At 42.6% G+C, this 14,918-nt stretch overlaps 1 non-coding gene across 1 annotated transcript; it reads left to right on the forward strand.

Annotated features, from left to right (window-relative positions):
* Positions 1–14,384: 14,384 nt before the first annotated feature.
* Positions 14,385–14,527, forward strand: LOC130868871 (small nucleolar RNA SNORA67). Its single transcript, XR_009056589.1, has one exon. It is a non-coding gene; the product is annotated as a small nucleolar RNA SNORA67 (small nucleolar RNA).
* The last annotated feature ends 391 nt before the right edge of the window (positions 14,528–14,918 follow it).

Below are 14,918 nucleotides of genomic sequence, written 5' to 3' on the forward strand. Positions count from 1 at the left end.
CGAGACCAGCCTGGTCTATAAGAGTTAGTTCCAGGACAGGCTCCAAAACCACAGAGAAACCCTGTCTCGAAAAACCAAAGAATTTAAGGGACCCCTAATATTTAATTACTGATGGAGGGACATGTTCTGTAAGTATTAATTTATATATATATAGTCTTAAACTTTCTTTGCTTTTCCTCATATCTGTGTCTTTCTTTCTATGTCAGTATATGTTCTTGTTGTTAATTTTTAAATTTCCCATAACAAGCAACAAATTTTCCTACAGTAATCTTTGAAGTTTCCAGGATGAAGATGGGGCCCCACGACATCAACTCCATCTGGTTTTTATGATGTCATGAATTTTTTTTAAAGCGCTAATATTAGACCTGTTTTTTGGTACCAACTACATGAAACAATTTCGAATGTTGCACATTTTTGACAACACTCTGGTCGGACCTTCTCAAAACGCTCTGAGACTAGTTACAATTTTCTTAGGTCAAAGATTAATTTGGGAATTTTACTATTATTTGCTTTCACAGGACCCCCTAAGAAGAATGTCGCCCCCATGTCAGCTAGAAGCAATCTTAGAGGACGACATCCCCTCTCCCAACAGAGTTTGCCCTCAGGGTTGGGGACATCTTTTAGTGGTTGGTTTAGGGTTGAGGGGATGGGGTGATATTTTTATGAAAAAAAAAGAAGAGGAAGAAGAAGGGAGATTAACTGGTTTTATGGGATGATTGGTATTTGTGAATTAAAATTGTATTGGTACTGTTTCTTGTATATTAATATATTGAATATTGAATGTGAGTGTTCCTACCTCTATTTTTGTATGAGTATGCTTATAACTTTGCCTATATTGTATTGATACATCTACCATATTACATTGTACATTTCTACCTCTGATACTATGACATTGTTTACAGTTAAAGATCATTGTCTTCATATATTGCACAGTTGTTTATTCTTTTAGTCTTCAAGTTAGATAGGTATTGAGAATTATATATTTGTCATATTTATTTTTAAGTTAATCAGGTCTTTTAGTTACATAGAGATTATATTTAGTATAGATAGTATGATCTTCAGCCTCTTCAAGAGCTGTAGAAAATGGCCTTTAATCTAACCTAAAATTTCTGTGCCAACGAGACACAATTACTCCTGGCAACACCACTCTACTCCTGAGAGAACGTTGAGCACCAAAGACACTCCATTGGGAGCTTGTCTTCTTGGCAGAACTGGCCTTTGGGTTAAGAAAAGCCCATACCTCAACTTCTGACAAAGATATCCCTAAGTGGATGAAACAGGATTGTCTTATCCTGCCAAGACAGGGTAGGATAGTTCTAAGAATGGTATGCCAGTTATGTTAGGCCTTAGCCAAAGTTGGTTGACTCAACATTGCAAATGAGACTTTGGGTGATTGCCCAGGTAGTCAGTTGTCTCTGTCAATTGTTGCACATTTTGGATATCTCTTGATTGTTAAGTAATATTTATTCCCTTCTCAGATCTTTGACGGAGTTGAAGATTATATAATTGTAGTTACTCTCTATGTTATTTAGACTCCTTGAGATAGAATGTTTAGCAAAAGTTTTGTTCTCAATATTGTTTGTTATATTTATTATTATTGTATATAGTTGTATTTGGTATAGTTCTATCTTATTTAGACAAAAGGGGGAGATGTGGGGATATAGCTACATTGGGGGCGTGTTCGCCTCGGGCTAATGTTTACGGATAAATCTGCCGGGCGTGATCCCAGCAGCCCTTTCTTTGCTCTGCTTTTCCTGTTCTCCGGGAACCTGTGGTCCTGTAAGTCTATTTCCTTATTAAAGCTGTATATATCTATATAATCTGTCTGCATTCATATACGCCGCCACAAAAATAGAAACCCAGACTATCTTGTTCCCAGGAAGATAGTGGCCATCCCAGGAAATTCCAAGCACAAGGCCATCTGAGAGTAAGGAAGGCAGGAGTGACCTTACCCTAGAAACAAAGTACCAGCAACTAGCTAACAGAGCAGGATAGGAAAGCACAAAAGACCTTGCACCATGGCAGAAATCTTTAATAAATAAATTAATTAATTAAAAAAACTTTGCACCTATGCCAAAACGGCTCTGAAAGCCTTTCAAGTAGTTTTTCCTTAAAAAGACTAACCCTGCAGAAGGAGTTTAGCTCCTCCACCCTCACCACATACGAGAGTATCTGGATGAACTCTGAATTGTTGTTTGATTTACGCTAATAGGGAACAATAAACCATGCTTTTGCAGTCTAGTCTCGTGGTTACTGGTGGCCTCTCTGGGGGAAGGGGGTGCAGGTCTGGGCACAACACTTTTGATGTAGGAGATGCTTGTGTGTTGCTTTCATAGGATAATGAATAAAGAAACTGCCTTGGCCTAGTTGATAGGGCAGAACTTAGGTAGGCGGAGAAGATAGAAGAGAATTCTGGGAGGAACAATGCAGAGTCAGAGAACAGCCATGCAGCCGCCAGAATCAGACATGATGAATCTTTCCTGGTAAGCCACTGTCACGTGGTGATGTACAGCTTAATAGAAATGTATTAAATCAAGATGTGAGAGTTAGCCATTAAGAGGCTAAAGATAGGCCATTTCACTAAGGCTACCAACCCAGAGCAGTGAGTTCTTGACTAGAGGGCAGGCCTCAAGGTCCCCGCCAGGGAAAGCGGGCCCCTGCTGCTGGGGCTGCAGTCTCTGCTGTGATCTGCTGGACCTGCTCTGCCTGTGCCCTACTTCCATTAGTCCCTGGCTCATTGGGGCATCCAGGAGTTCCTGTGTAGGTGCCGAGAAGTTTCATCGGGACGGGTGAGTGTGTGCTATCCTGGGGCGGACTGTCCAGGTAGAGAGCACAAACACCCCTCCCCCAGCTCCTGCTGCAGGGCTTGCTCTCCTACACACCCGCCCCCACCCCCACCCCCAAACCTGCCTTGTCTGCAAGGTCCTTAGCTGTGGAACAGTTTCCTGCCATTTCACTAAGGCTACCAACCCAGAGCAGTGAGTCCCTGACCAGAGGGCAGGCCTCAAGGTCCCCGCCAGGGAAAGCGGGCCCTTGCTGCTGGGGCTGCAGTCTCTGCTGTGATCTGCTGGACCTGCTCTGCCTGCGCCCTACTTCCCTTAGTCCCTGGCTCATTGGGGCATCCAGGAGTTCCTGTGTAGGTGCCGAGAAGTTTCATCGGGACGGGTGAGTGTTCAGGTAGAGAGCACAAACACCCCTCCCCCAGCTCCTGCTGCAGGGCTTGCTCTCCTACACACCCGCCCCCACCCCCACCCCCAAACCTGCCTTGTCTGCAAGGTCCTTAGCTGTGGAACAGTTTCCTGCCATTTCACTAAGGCTACCAACCCAGAGCAATGAGTCCCTGACTAGAGGGCAGGCCTCAAGGTCCCCGCCAGGGAAAGCGGGCCCCTGCTGCTGGGGCTGCAGTCTCTGCTGTGATCTGCTGGACCTGCTCTGCCTGCGCCCTACTTCCATTAGTCCCTGGCTCATTGGGGCATCCAGGAGTTCCTGTGTAGGTGCCGAGAAGTTTCATCGGGACGGGTGAGTGTGTGCTATCCTGGGGCGGACTGTCCAGGTAGAGAGCACAAACACCCCTCCCCCAGCTCCTGCTGCAGGGCTTGCTCTCCTACACACCCGCCCCCACCCCCACCCCCAAACCTGCCTTGTCTGCAAGGTCCTTAGCTGTGGAACAGTTTCCTGCCATTTCACTAAGGCTACCAACCCAGAGCAGTGAGTCCCTGACCAGAGGGCAGGCCTCAAGGTCCCCGCCAGGGAAAGCGGGCCCCTGCTGCTGGGGCTGCAGTCTCTGCTGTGATCTGCTGGACCTGCTCTGCCTGCGCCCTACTTCCCTTAGTCCCTGGCTCATTGGGGCATCCAGGAGTTCCTGTGTAGGTGCCGAGAAGTTTCATCGGGACGGGTGAGTGTGTGCTATCCTGGGGCGGACTGTCCAGGTAGAGAGCACAAACACCCCTCCCCCAGCTCCTGCTGCAGGGCTTGCTCTCCTACACACCCGCCCCCACCCCCACCCCCAAACCTGCCTTGTCTGCAAGGTCCTTAGCTGTGGAACAGTTTCCTGCCATTTCACTAAGGCTACCAACCCAGAGCAGTGAGTCCCTGACCAGAGGGCAGGCCTCAAGGTCCCCGCCAGGGAAAGCGGGCCCTTGCTGCTGGGGCTGCAGTCTCTGCTGTGATCTGCTGGACCTGCTCTGCCTGCGCCCTACTTCCATTAGTCCCTGGCTCATTGGGGCATCCAGGAGTTCCTGTGTAGGTGCCAAGAAGTTTCATCGGGACGGGTGAGTGTGTACTATCCTGGGGCGGACGGTCCCGGTAGAGAGCACAAAGGCCCCTACACTAAGGCTACCCAACCAGAGCAGCGGGCAGGCCTCAGCAACCCCCGAAAGGGAGCGCAGGCACCTCCAGCTTGTACTGCAGTGTCGCCTGTGTTCTACTGGACCCCGCCCGACCCCTTACATTCGGCCTTCTTTACGCGGGTCATTGGAATACCACGCATCCATGTTTTGGTGTTGAGGAGTTCACCTGGAAGGGAACGGTTCCTGCCCCTACACTGAGGAGATACACCTAGAGAGTTAGTCACAGCAAAGACTGGTCCAAGACATCAGGCCTCTCCTGGCTCCATTTGAAGGAAAAGATGGGCAGGCGCCAATGCAAGAATTCCCCCAACAACTTGAAAGGCAACGTGACATCACCAGGATCCAGGAATCCCGAAATGAGAAGTCTAAACCCTAATACAGAAGAATTAGAAGAATTCGACTCAAAAGTGAATTTTATGAAAATAATAGAGGACCTTAAACAGGAGGTGAAAAACTGCCACAACCAATTAGAGATTACAAACAAAAAGGTAGAGGAAATGAATAAATCTCTCAAAGATACCCAAGAAAACCAAGAGAAACAAGAAAAAGTAATCAAACAGGTAAGGGAAACGGTTCAAGACTTGAAGAACGAAGTGGAAGTAATAAAGAAAACACAAACCGAGGGAAGGATGGAGATGGAAAATTTGAATAAACGAACAGGAACTACAGAGACAAGTTCCACCAACAGATTACAAGAGATAGAAGAAAGAATCTCAGACACTGAAGATACCATAGAGAAAATAAACACTCTCATCAAAGAAAACAGCATAACCAACAAATTCTCATCACAAAACATTCAGGAAATCTGGGACACAATAAAAAGACCAAACCTAAGAATAATAGGGATAGAAGAAGGAGAAGAAGTACAGCTCAATGGTCCAGAAAATATATTTAATAAAATTATAGAAGAAAACTTTCCCAACCTTAAGAAAGATATTCCTTTGAAGGTCCAAGAAGCATACAGAACACCAAATCGACTGGATCAAAAAAAAACATCTCCTCGTCATATAATAATCAAAACACAAAGCATACAGAATAAAGAAAGAATATTAAGAGCTGCAAAGGAAAAAGGTCAAGTTACCTATAAAGGTAAACCTATCAGACTTACACCTGATTTCTCTATGGAAACCATGAAAGCCAGAAGGTCCTGGATAGATATACTGCAGAAACTACGAGACCATGGATGCAAGCCCAGACTACTATACCCAGCCAAGCTTTCGTTCACTATAAATGGAGAAAACAAAGTTTTCCAGGATAAAAACAAATTTAAACAATACGTAGCCACAAATCCAGCCCTTCAGAAAGTAATTGAAGGAAAATCACAAACCAAGGAGTCCAACAATGCCCACAATAACTCAGACATCTAAAGACCCTTCACCAGCACAACTTGAAGAAGGGAAACACACAAACTCTACTACCAAAGGAAAGAAAGAAAGAAAGGAAAAATGACCGGAGTTAACAACCACTGGTCATTAATATCACTTAATATCAATGGACTCAACTCACCTATAAAGAGGCACAGGCTAATGGATTGGATACGAAAACAGGATCCAACATTCTGCTGCTTACAAGAAACACACCTCAACCACAAAGACAGACATCTACTCAGAGTAAAGGGCTGGGAAAAGGTTTATCAAGCAAACGGACCTAAGAAACAAGCAGGTGTGGCCATACTAATTACTAAGAAAGTTGACTTCAAACTAAAATCAATCAAAAGAGATGGAGATGGACATTTTTTACTCATAACAGGAACAATTCACCAGGATGAAATCTCAATCCTGAATATATATGCCCCTAATATAAAAGCACCCACTTATGTAAAAGAAACGTTACTAAAACTCAAGGCAGTCATCAAACCACACACACTAATAGTAGGAGATTTCAACACTCCTCTCTCACCAATGGACAGGTCAATCAAACAGAAACCTAACAGAGAAATAAGAGGATTAAGGGAGGTAATGAATCAAATGGACTTAACAGACATCTATAGAACATTCCACCCAAATAGGAAAGAATATACCTTCTTCTCTGCAGCTCATGGAACCTTCTCGAAAATAGACCACATACTCGGTAACAAAGCAAACTTACACAGTTACAAAAAAATATCGGTAACCACCTGTGTATTATCAGATCACCATGGATTAAAGTTAGAATTCAACAACAATGCTATCCCCAGAAAGCCTATGAACTCATGGAAACTGGACAGTCAACTACTGAACCTCACCTGGATCAAGGAAGAAATAAAGAAAGAAATTAAAGTCTTTCTTGAATTCAATGAAAACGAAGACTCAACATACTCAAACCTATGGGACACTATGAAAGCAGTGCTAAGAGGAAAATTCATAGCATTAAGTGCCCACTTAAAGAAAACGGAGAAAGCACACATTGGAGACTTAATAGCCCACCTGAAAGCTTTAGAAAAAAAAGAAGCAGACTCACCTAGGAGAAGTAGAAGACTGGAAATAATCAAATTGAGGGCTGAAATCAACAAAATAGAAACACAGAAAACAATCCAAAGAATCAATGAAACAAAAAGCTGGTTCATGGAGAAAATCAATAAGATTGATAAACCCCTATCCAAACTAATCAAACGGCGGAGAGAGAATACGCAAATTAACAAAATCAGAAACGAAAAGGGAGACATAACCACAGACTCAGAGGAAATTCAGAGAATCATTAGATCTTACTACAAAAATCTGTATGCCACAAAATTGGAAAATGTTATAGAAATGGACACTTTTTTAGATAAGTACCATATACCAAAGTTAAACCAGGACCAGGTGAACAATCTAAATAGACCTGTTAGTCGCGAAGAATTAGAAGTTGTTATAAAAAACCTCCCCACCAAAAAAAGCCCAGGTCCAGATGGCTTCAATGCAGAATTCTACCAGAACTTCCAAGAAGACCTAATACCTATACTCCTTAATGTATTTCACAATATTGAAACAGAGAAGTCATTGCCAAATTCCTTTTATGAAGCTGAAGTTACTCTGATACCAAAACCACACAAAGACACAACCAAGAAAGAGAACTACAGGCCAATCTCACTCATGAACATCGACGCAAAAATACTCAATAAAATACTGGCAAACCGAATCCAAGAACACATCAGAAAAATTATCCATTATGATCAAGTAGGCTTCATCCCAGAGATGCAGGGCTGGTTCAACATACGAAAATCTATCAATGTAATCCATCATATAAATAAACTGAAAGAAAAAAACCATATGATCATTTCATTAGATGCTGAAAAAGCATTTGACAAAATTCAACATCCCTTTATGATAAAGGTCTTAGAGAGATTAGGAATACAAGGGTCGTTCCTAACTATAATAAAAGCTATTTATAGCAAGCCGTCAGCTAACATCAAATTAAATGGAGAGAAACTCAAAGCTATTCCACTAAAATCAGGAACACGACAAGGTTGTCCACTCTCTCCATACCTCTTTAATATAGTGCTTGAAATTCTAGCAATAGCAATAAGACAACATAAGGGGATCAAAGGGATTCAAATCGGAAAGGAAGAAGTTAAACTTTCATTATTTGCAGACGATATGATAGTGTACATAAGCGACCCCAAAAACTCCAGCAAAGAACTCCTTCAGCTGATAAACACCTTTAGTAGCGTTGCAGGATACAAGATCAATTCCAAAAAATCAGTTGCCCTCCTATACACAAAGGATAAGGAAGCAGAGATGGAAATCAGAGAAGCATCACCCTTCACGATAGCCACAAATAGCATAAAATATCTTGGGGTAACCCTAACCAAGGAAGTAAAGGATCTATTTGACAAGAACTTTAAGGCAATGAAGAAAGAAATTGAGGAGGATACCAGAAAATGGAAGGATCTCCCTTGCTCTTGGATAGGGAGGATCAACATAGTAAAAATGGCAATTCTACCAAGGGCAATTTATAGATTCAATGCAATCCCCATTAAAATCCCATCAAAATTCTTCACAGATCTTGAGAGGACAATAATCAACTTTATATGGAGAAACAAAAAACCCAGGATAGCCAAAACAATCTTATATAATAAAGGATTGTCTGGAGGCATTACCATCCCTGACCTCAAACTCTATTACAGAGCCTCAGTATTGAAAACAGTTTGGTATTGGCATAAAAACAGAGAAGTCGACCAATGGAACCGAGTAGAAGACCCTGATTTTAACCCACAAACTTATGAACACCTAATTTTTGATAAAGGAGCTAAAAGTATTCAATGGAAAAAAGAGAGCATCTTCAACAAATGGTGCTGGCAGAACTGGTTGTCAACGTGTAGAAGAATGAAAATAGATCCATATCTATCACCATGCACAAAACTCAAGTCCAAATGGATTAAAGACCTCAATATTAGTCTGAACACACTGAACCTGATAGAAGAAAAAGTTGGAAGTACTCTACAACATATGGGTACAGGAGATCACTTCCTACGTTTATCCCCAGCAGCACAGACATTAAGGGCAACATTGAATAAATGGGACCTCCTGAAACTGAGTAGCTTCTGTAAAGCAAAGGACACTGTCACTAAGACAAAAAGGCAACCCACTGACTGGGAGAAGATCTTCACCAACACTGCAACAGACAAAGGTCTGATCACCAAAATATATAAAGAACTCAAGAAACTAAACTTTAAAATGCTAATGAACCCAATAAAAAAATGGGGCACTGATCTGAACAGAGAATTCTCAACAGAAGAAATTCAAATGGCCAAAAGACACCTAAGGTCATGCTCAACCTCCTTAGCGATAAGGGAAATGCAAATTAAAACAACTTTGAGATACCATCTTACACCTGTCAGAATGGCTAAAATCAAGAACACCAATGATAGCCTTTGCTGGAGAGGTTGTGGAGAAAGAGGCACACTCATTCATTGCTGGTGGGAATGCAAACTTGTGCAACCACTTTGGAAATCAGTGTGGCGATTTCTCAGGAAATTTGGGATCAACCTACCCCAAGATCCAGTAATACCACTATTGGGAATATACCCAAGAGATGCCACATCAAATGACAAAAGTATCTGTTCAACTATGTTCATAGCAGCATTGTTTGTAATAGCCAAAACCTGGAAACAACCTAGATGCCCTTCAATGGAGGAATGGATGAAGAAAGTGTGGAATATATACATATTAGAGTACTACTCAGCAGTAAAAAACAATGACTTCTCGAATTTTGCGTGCAAATGGATGGAAATAGAAAACACTATCCTGAGTGAGGTATCCCAGACTCAAAAAGAGGAACATGGGATGTACTCACTCATAATCGGTTTCTAACCATAAAATAAAAGACATTAAGCATATAATGTGTGATCCTATAGAAGCTAAATAAGAAAGTGAACCCAAAGAAAATCATATAGTCATCCGCATGGAGAGGGGGAAGTAGACAAGATTCCAGGGCAAAAACTGGGAACTTGCGGGTGAGGTGGCATGGGGCAAAGGGGAAATGGGATGAGAAATATGAGAAGGGGAGGATGGGAGGAGCTCGGAGGATTGGGATGGTTGGGATATAGGAAGGATGGAAACGGGAGCAGCGAAGTATATATCCTATCTAATGGAGCCATCTTAGGGTTGGCAAGAGACTTGACTCTTGAGGGGTTCGCAGGTGTCCAGGAATATGTCCCCAGCTGGTACCTTGGGCAACTAAGGAGAGGGAACCTGAAATGACCCTATCCTATACTGATGAATATCTTGCATATCACCTTAGAACCTTCATCTGGCGATGGATCGAGGTAGAGACAGAGTCTCAATTTGGAGCAACGGTCTGAGCTCTTAAGGTCCAAATGAGGAGCAGAAGGAGGGAGAACATGAGCAAAAAATCAGGACCACGAGGGATGCACCCACCCACTGTGACAGTGGAACTGATTTATTGGGAGCCCACCAAGGCCAGCTGGTCTGGGACTGAATAAGCATGGGTTGATTCCGGACTCTCTGAGCATGGCGGTCAATGAAGACTGATGAGAAGCCAAGGACAATGGCACTAGGTTTCGATCCTAATACATGAACTGGCTTTGTGGGAGCTTAGCCTGTTTGGACGCTCACCTTTCTGGATGTAGATAGAAGGACCTTGGTCTTCCCGCAGGGCAGGGAATTTGGACTGCTCTTCAGTAACGAGAGGGAGGGGGAATGGAGTGGGGGGAGGAGAAGAGGAGTGGGGATAGGGGGAGGGAAGTGGGGGGAGGGCAATATTTGGGAGGAGGGGAGGGAAATGGGAAATGGGGAGCAGGTGGAAATTTTAATTAAAAAAGAATAAAAATAAATAAATAAGTAAAAAAAAAAAAAGAGGCTAAAGATAATGGGCCAGGCAGTGATTTAATTAATACAATTTCTGTGTGGTTATTTGGGTGTAAGCTAGCTGGGCAGCCGGGACAAAAAAAGGACCACCCTCCTCATGCAATACACTGAGTTTGTGAAAACATAAGTTTTAGATATTATGCCCAAATTTTCAAAGTCCCCCAAAAGCCAACAAGGAGACCAAGTCCGATAAGTAAAAGTAAAGAGCCTTTATTTTATGCAAGTTTGTAAACTCAGCTCTTTCCATGTCCAAAGTATTGGAATAAACAGAGAGCCCCGAGTTCAGTTGGTGCTGGGTTTTTATAGTAGTAAATGTGGAGGTGAGGAGTTTCTCAGGTTTAGGACCCATGATTTGTTGACATTTGCCTAGGGGTGTCCTGGTTAGTGTGTGCTGGCAGGTGATCCTATCTATAGTGGTTGTAATGCCAGGCATTTCCTTTTTTGGAAGGGGGGGTGTTGAGGCAGGGTTTCTCTGTAGCATTTGGAGCCTGTCCTGAACTACCTCTTGCAGATCAGACTGGCCTTGAACTCACAGAGATCCACCTGCCTCTGCCTCCCAAGTGCTGGGATTACGGAATGGTCTGTTTTTGGGTGGTGTCCAGGTAATCTCAGTTTGTGGTCCATCCGGCAACCAAGTATTGTTTCAGAGTAAACTACTGAGACTCAGGCCTCTATTAAAGTTATTGATGACTGAGTCCTACACTGGCAGGTGATAATGACTGAAAGTAAAGAATTTTCTTTGGGTGATCTGTTTATATTTAGCTTATCATGGCCGGCTCCTACATTAGACATTTTATTATTTAATCTGTACTGAAATTTATTTTGTAGAAATGGCAGTATACTTGTTATTCTTTTTAAAGATATCGTGGTGTAGTGGATACCAATCCCACGATGGGGGGGGGACTGGCTGCCCTTTGTGGGTCAATGGTGGGCCACAGTGGGTCCCCCAGGCCTCAGCTAGTCCCCTGAGACCTTGGCAGGTCACCTTAGGGGGTAAGAGAACATGGGGGGGGGTGAGAGACAGATACACCATGCAGAAACAGAGTTTGGGTATAAAGTTTATTTAGTGGGTTATGGAGTGGAAAGAGAAGGGAAGGGGAAAGCAAGAAGGAGAAGGGAAGGAGAAGAGAAGAGAGAAGGGGGTAGCAGCAACCTCTTCAGAAAAGAGATGGAAAGAGAGAGACCACAGGCTGGAGGAGGCAAGAAATATCCTCTTGCCTTGGCAGAAGGGGTAGTTAGGAGTGGGGGGCAGGGCTTGTCTCTTAAAGGGTCAGGGTACCCAGGTGACAGGCCAGACTGGCAGATATAACAATACTTATGTCAGAAATAACCGTGACAGCTGTTTTTAAAAAAATATTTATTTATTATGTATACAATATTCTGTCTGTGCATATGCCTGCAGGCCAGAAGAAGGCACCAGATCTCATTACAGATGGTTGTGAGCCACCATGTGGTTGCTGGGAATTGAACTCAGGACCTTTGGAAGAGCAGGCAATGCTCTTAACCTCTGAGCCATCTCTCCAGCACCCGTGACATTCTTTGCACAATGAAAAGAATCTTTAGAGTAATCAAAGAGAATTATAGAAGTGGTAGTACTCTGTCAGAGTTAGATTAATAGCTTATTAAAATTTTATTGATTAATGTTAAGCCTATGAATGGCAGCATAATGACAAAGAGAAATTTGATAGCTTGCATTTGTATACCCTAAAACATTTTTTTTATATATTTTGAAACGTTTTATCCTCAGACCTGTACAATTTGCATTTACACACCTTGGATTTGTACACCTTAATAACTTGTATTTGTATACCTTAAAACACATTTTTTTATTTGAGCTTTGTATTTTAAAACATATTTTATTTAAACAGGATAAGAAGTTATCATGAAATCTATTTTGTGAAGTTGTCCTTTTTAAACTAACAAAACCTCTCAGCCATCAAACTTTATCAGCACTCTTTTTTTTTTTTTATGGTTTTTCGAGACAGGGTTTCTCTGTAGCTTTGGAGCCTGTCCTGGAACTCCCTTTGTAGACCAGACTGGCCTTGAACTCACAGAGATCCATCTGCCTCTGCCTCCCGAGTGCTGGGATTAAAGGTGTGCGCCACCACCGCCCGGCTATCAACACTCTTAAGAATAAAATTTTACCTGAGTTATTGATTTTAAAATGACAGAAAACTTACTTGATTGGCACCTAGAGCCACTCCTCAGGGCCCTCCATAGTCACTGAGGGCAGGGGCTTCAGGGCCACATTTGCCTTCTGCTGTTAGCATGGGGCCTGCCAGACTTCCGAAGACCATGTAGTTTACAATCTGTAGGAGGACCAGCCTACCTTTCCATGGGGAGCCAGGCAGTCAATTTCAGTTTTTCATTGTCCACTGTCTGGAGATCTTCAGCAATTTAGATGAAAGGCAGTTTTTCCCAGTGTTTAGCGTTTTCACTTGAAGCAAATTACAGATGGATGCTGTTCTGTGTCCATCTGTCTTTTGCCTTCTTTGGAGAAAATTGGGTTGCTGCAAAGAACCAACCTACTTCTCTGTTATGAAAAGTCCTTTAATAATTAAACATTTAAAATGCCGTATCCCCCAGATCTCTGAGCAGTTGAGGGTTGTCTTTTGAGTATATATGTTATGACTACAGTATAAGATGTGCCTAGAGAGTTGGGTTCAAGCTGAGGAGTGTTCTATCCAGAGTTCTCCTGCTTGACTGTACTGGTTTTTTAACTTAACAAGTAAGATTTATACTAGTGAAGGACAAAAAAGAAAAAAATGTTTGTTATAGAAACTTAACAACAAAACTGACAATAGTGAAGAACATGTTTTGTTAATCTAAAATACATCTTTACAAACTTAAACCATTATCATTATGTAAAATATATTTTAAAGTAGAGTTGAATCACATGTACAGTATAACAGATTTAACCATATATTTGTCATTTCAAAATACATAGCAATTTAAAATATTTGAGACTGACTGCTTTTTTTTTTTTGGTCTGAAAGGAGATAAACAGAGCTCATTAGGACTGCTAAAAATATTTTTAACAGTATACAAGTATAGTTGTACAAATACATGGAATTGAATTTAAATTACATATAAAGTTAAATGAAAAGTGAGCGAGAGAAAGCTGACTTTTTACCTCTTACTGACACTTTGTAACAGAGAGGCAAAAAGAACATTTAAAGGGAGAAAGAGAAAAGGAAAGAAACTCAAGAATTAAAGTAGCAGATCTTTAGCAGGTGGAAGAGAACAGATCAGCTGCAGGTCATATAGCTAGTTGTTATAGCTGTGAGGTTAGCCTGCTGCTAGAGCCTTTGGCTAGGGGCGGATTTGCATGGGAGACCATGGAGGAAGATAGTTACCTCTTAAGAATGGAAGAGAAAGAGAGAGAGAGAGAGAGACAGACAGACAGACCAGCTTGCCTCAAAAGTAAGGAAGAAATTGGGAATGGGCAGAGTTTGTCTCTTAAAGGGACAGGGCACTGACAGAGAAAGTAAGTAAAATTATAACTTGCACCACCGTGGCTGATAGGGAGTTGAGGCTCATCAGCTGCTCATCCCACAGCCAGACGTTTCCAGGTCAGGGTCGATCGCCCAACCTTGCTGCCAGCTGTAGTCCAGATTACACTGTTCACAGACAGGAAGTCCTCTAGTTCCTGGTAGAGGTCCATTCCCTGGACCACCTTCTGGCTGATGCTGGGGAGATTCTGGAAGCTTGCCATCTTCAGCTTTTGCTTCCAAAAAGTAAGTTTGGAGTCCAAGGTTATTCCCTCTCCAAGGGGCTGATTAGTGCCTCTTTCAGGACCGTTAAAACTTTGAAAAAAAATCTGGCATGTCTGAGGTCTGGAGAGCAAAGGCAGCTTGTTGCCTTTGCCTGCCTACATGTTTGCCTTTAAAAAAAAAGAGGGAGGCAGAGACAGGTGGATCTTTGTGAGTTCGAGGCCAGCCTGGTCTACAAGAGCTAGTTCCAGGAAAGGAACCAAAAGCTACGGAGAAACCCTGTCTCAAAAAAATCCAAATAAATAAATAAATAAATGAAGACAATTGAGTATAGAGCCATAGTTCTATTTCCTTTAGCTTGGATTGAGAGAGGTTCTGGAGGTCACTATCCATCAGACACCAGCTCAGCCTCTTCCTCTGGGGTCACATCGTTCCTTAGCAGTGTCACTTGCAAGAAGGGGAAGGCCTAACCTGCAAAGTCAAGATCCTCTGGCTTCATGACCCAGCCTGTGTCTGGGAAGTAAAGGAAAAGGTATTTTTTCTGAGGGGAGATCTGCCACGGTGGGGAC

Source organism: Chionomys nivalis, chromosome Y (assembly GCF_950005125.1).
Source record: "Chionomys nivalis chromosome Y, mChiNiv1.1, whole genome shotgun sequence".
NCBI classification, from domain to species: Eukaryota; Metazoa; Chordata; class Mammalia; order Rodentia; family Cricetidae; genus Chionomys; species Chionomys nivalis.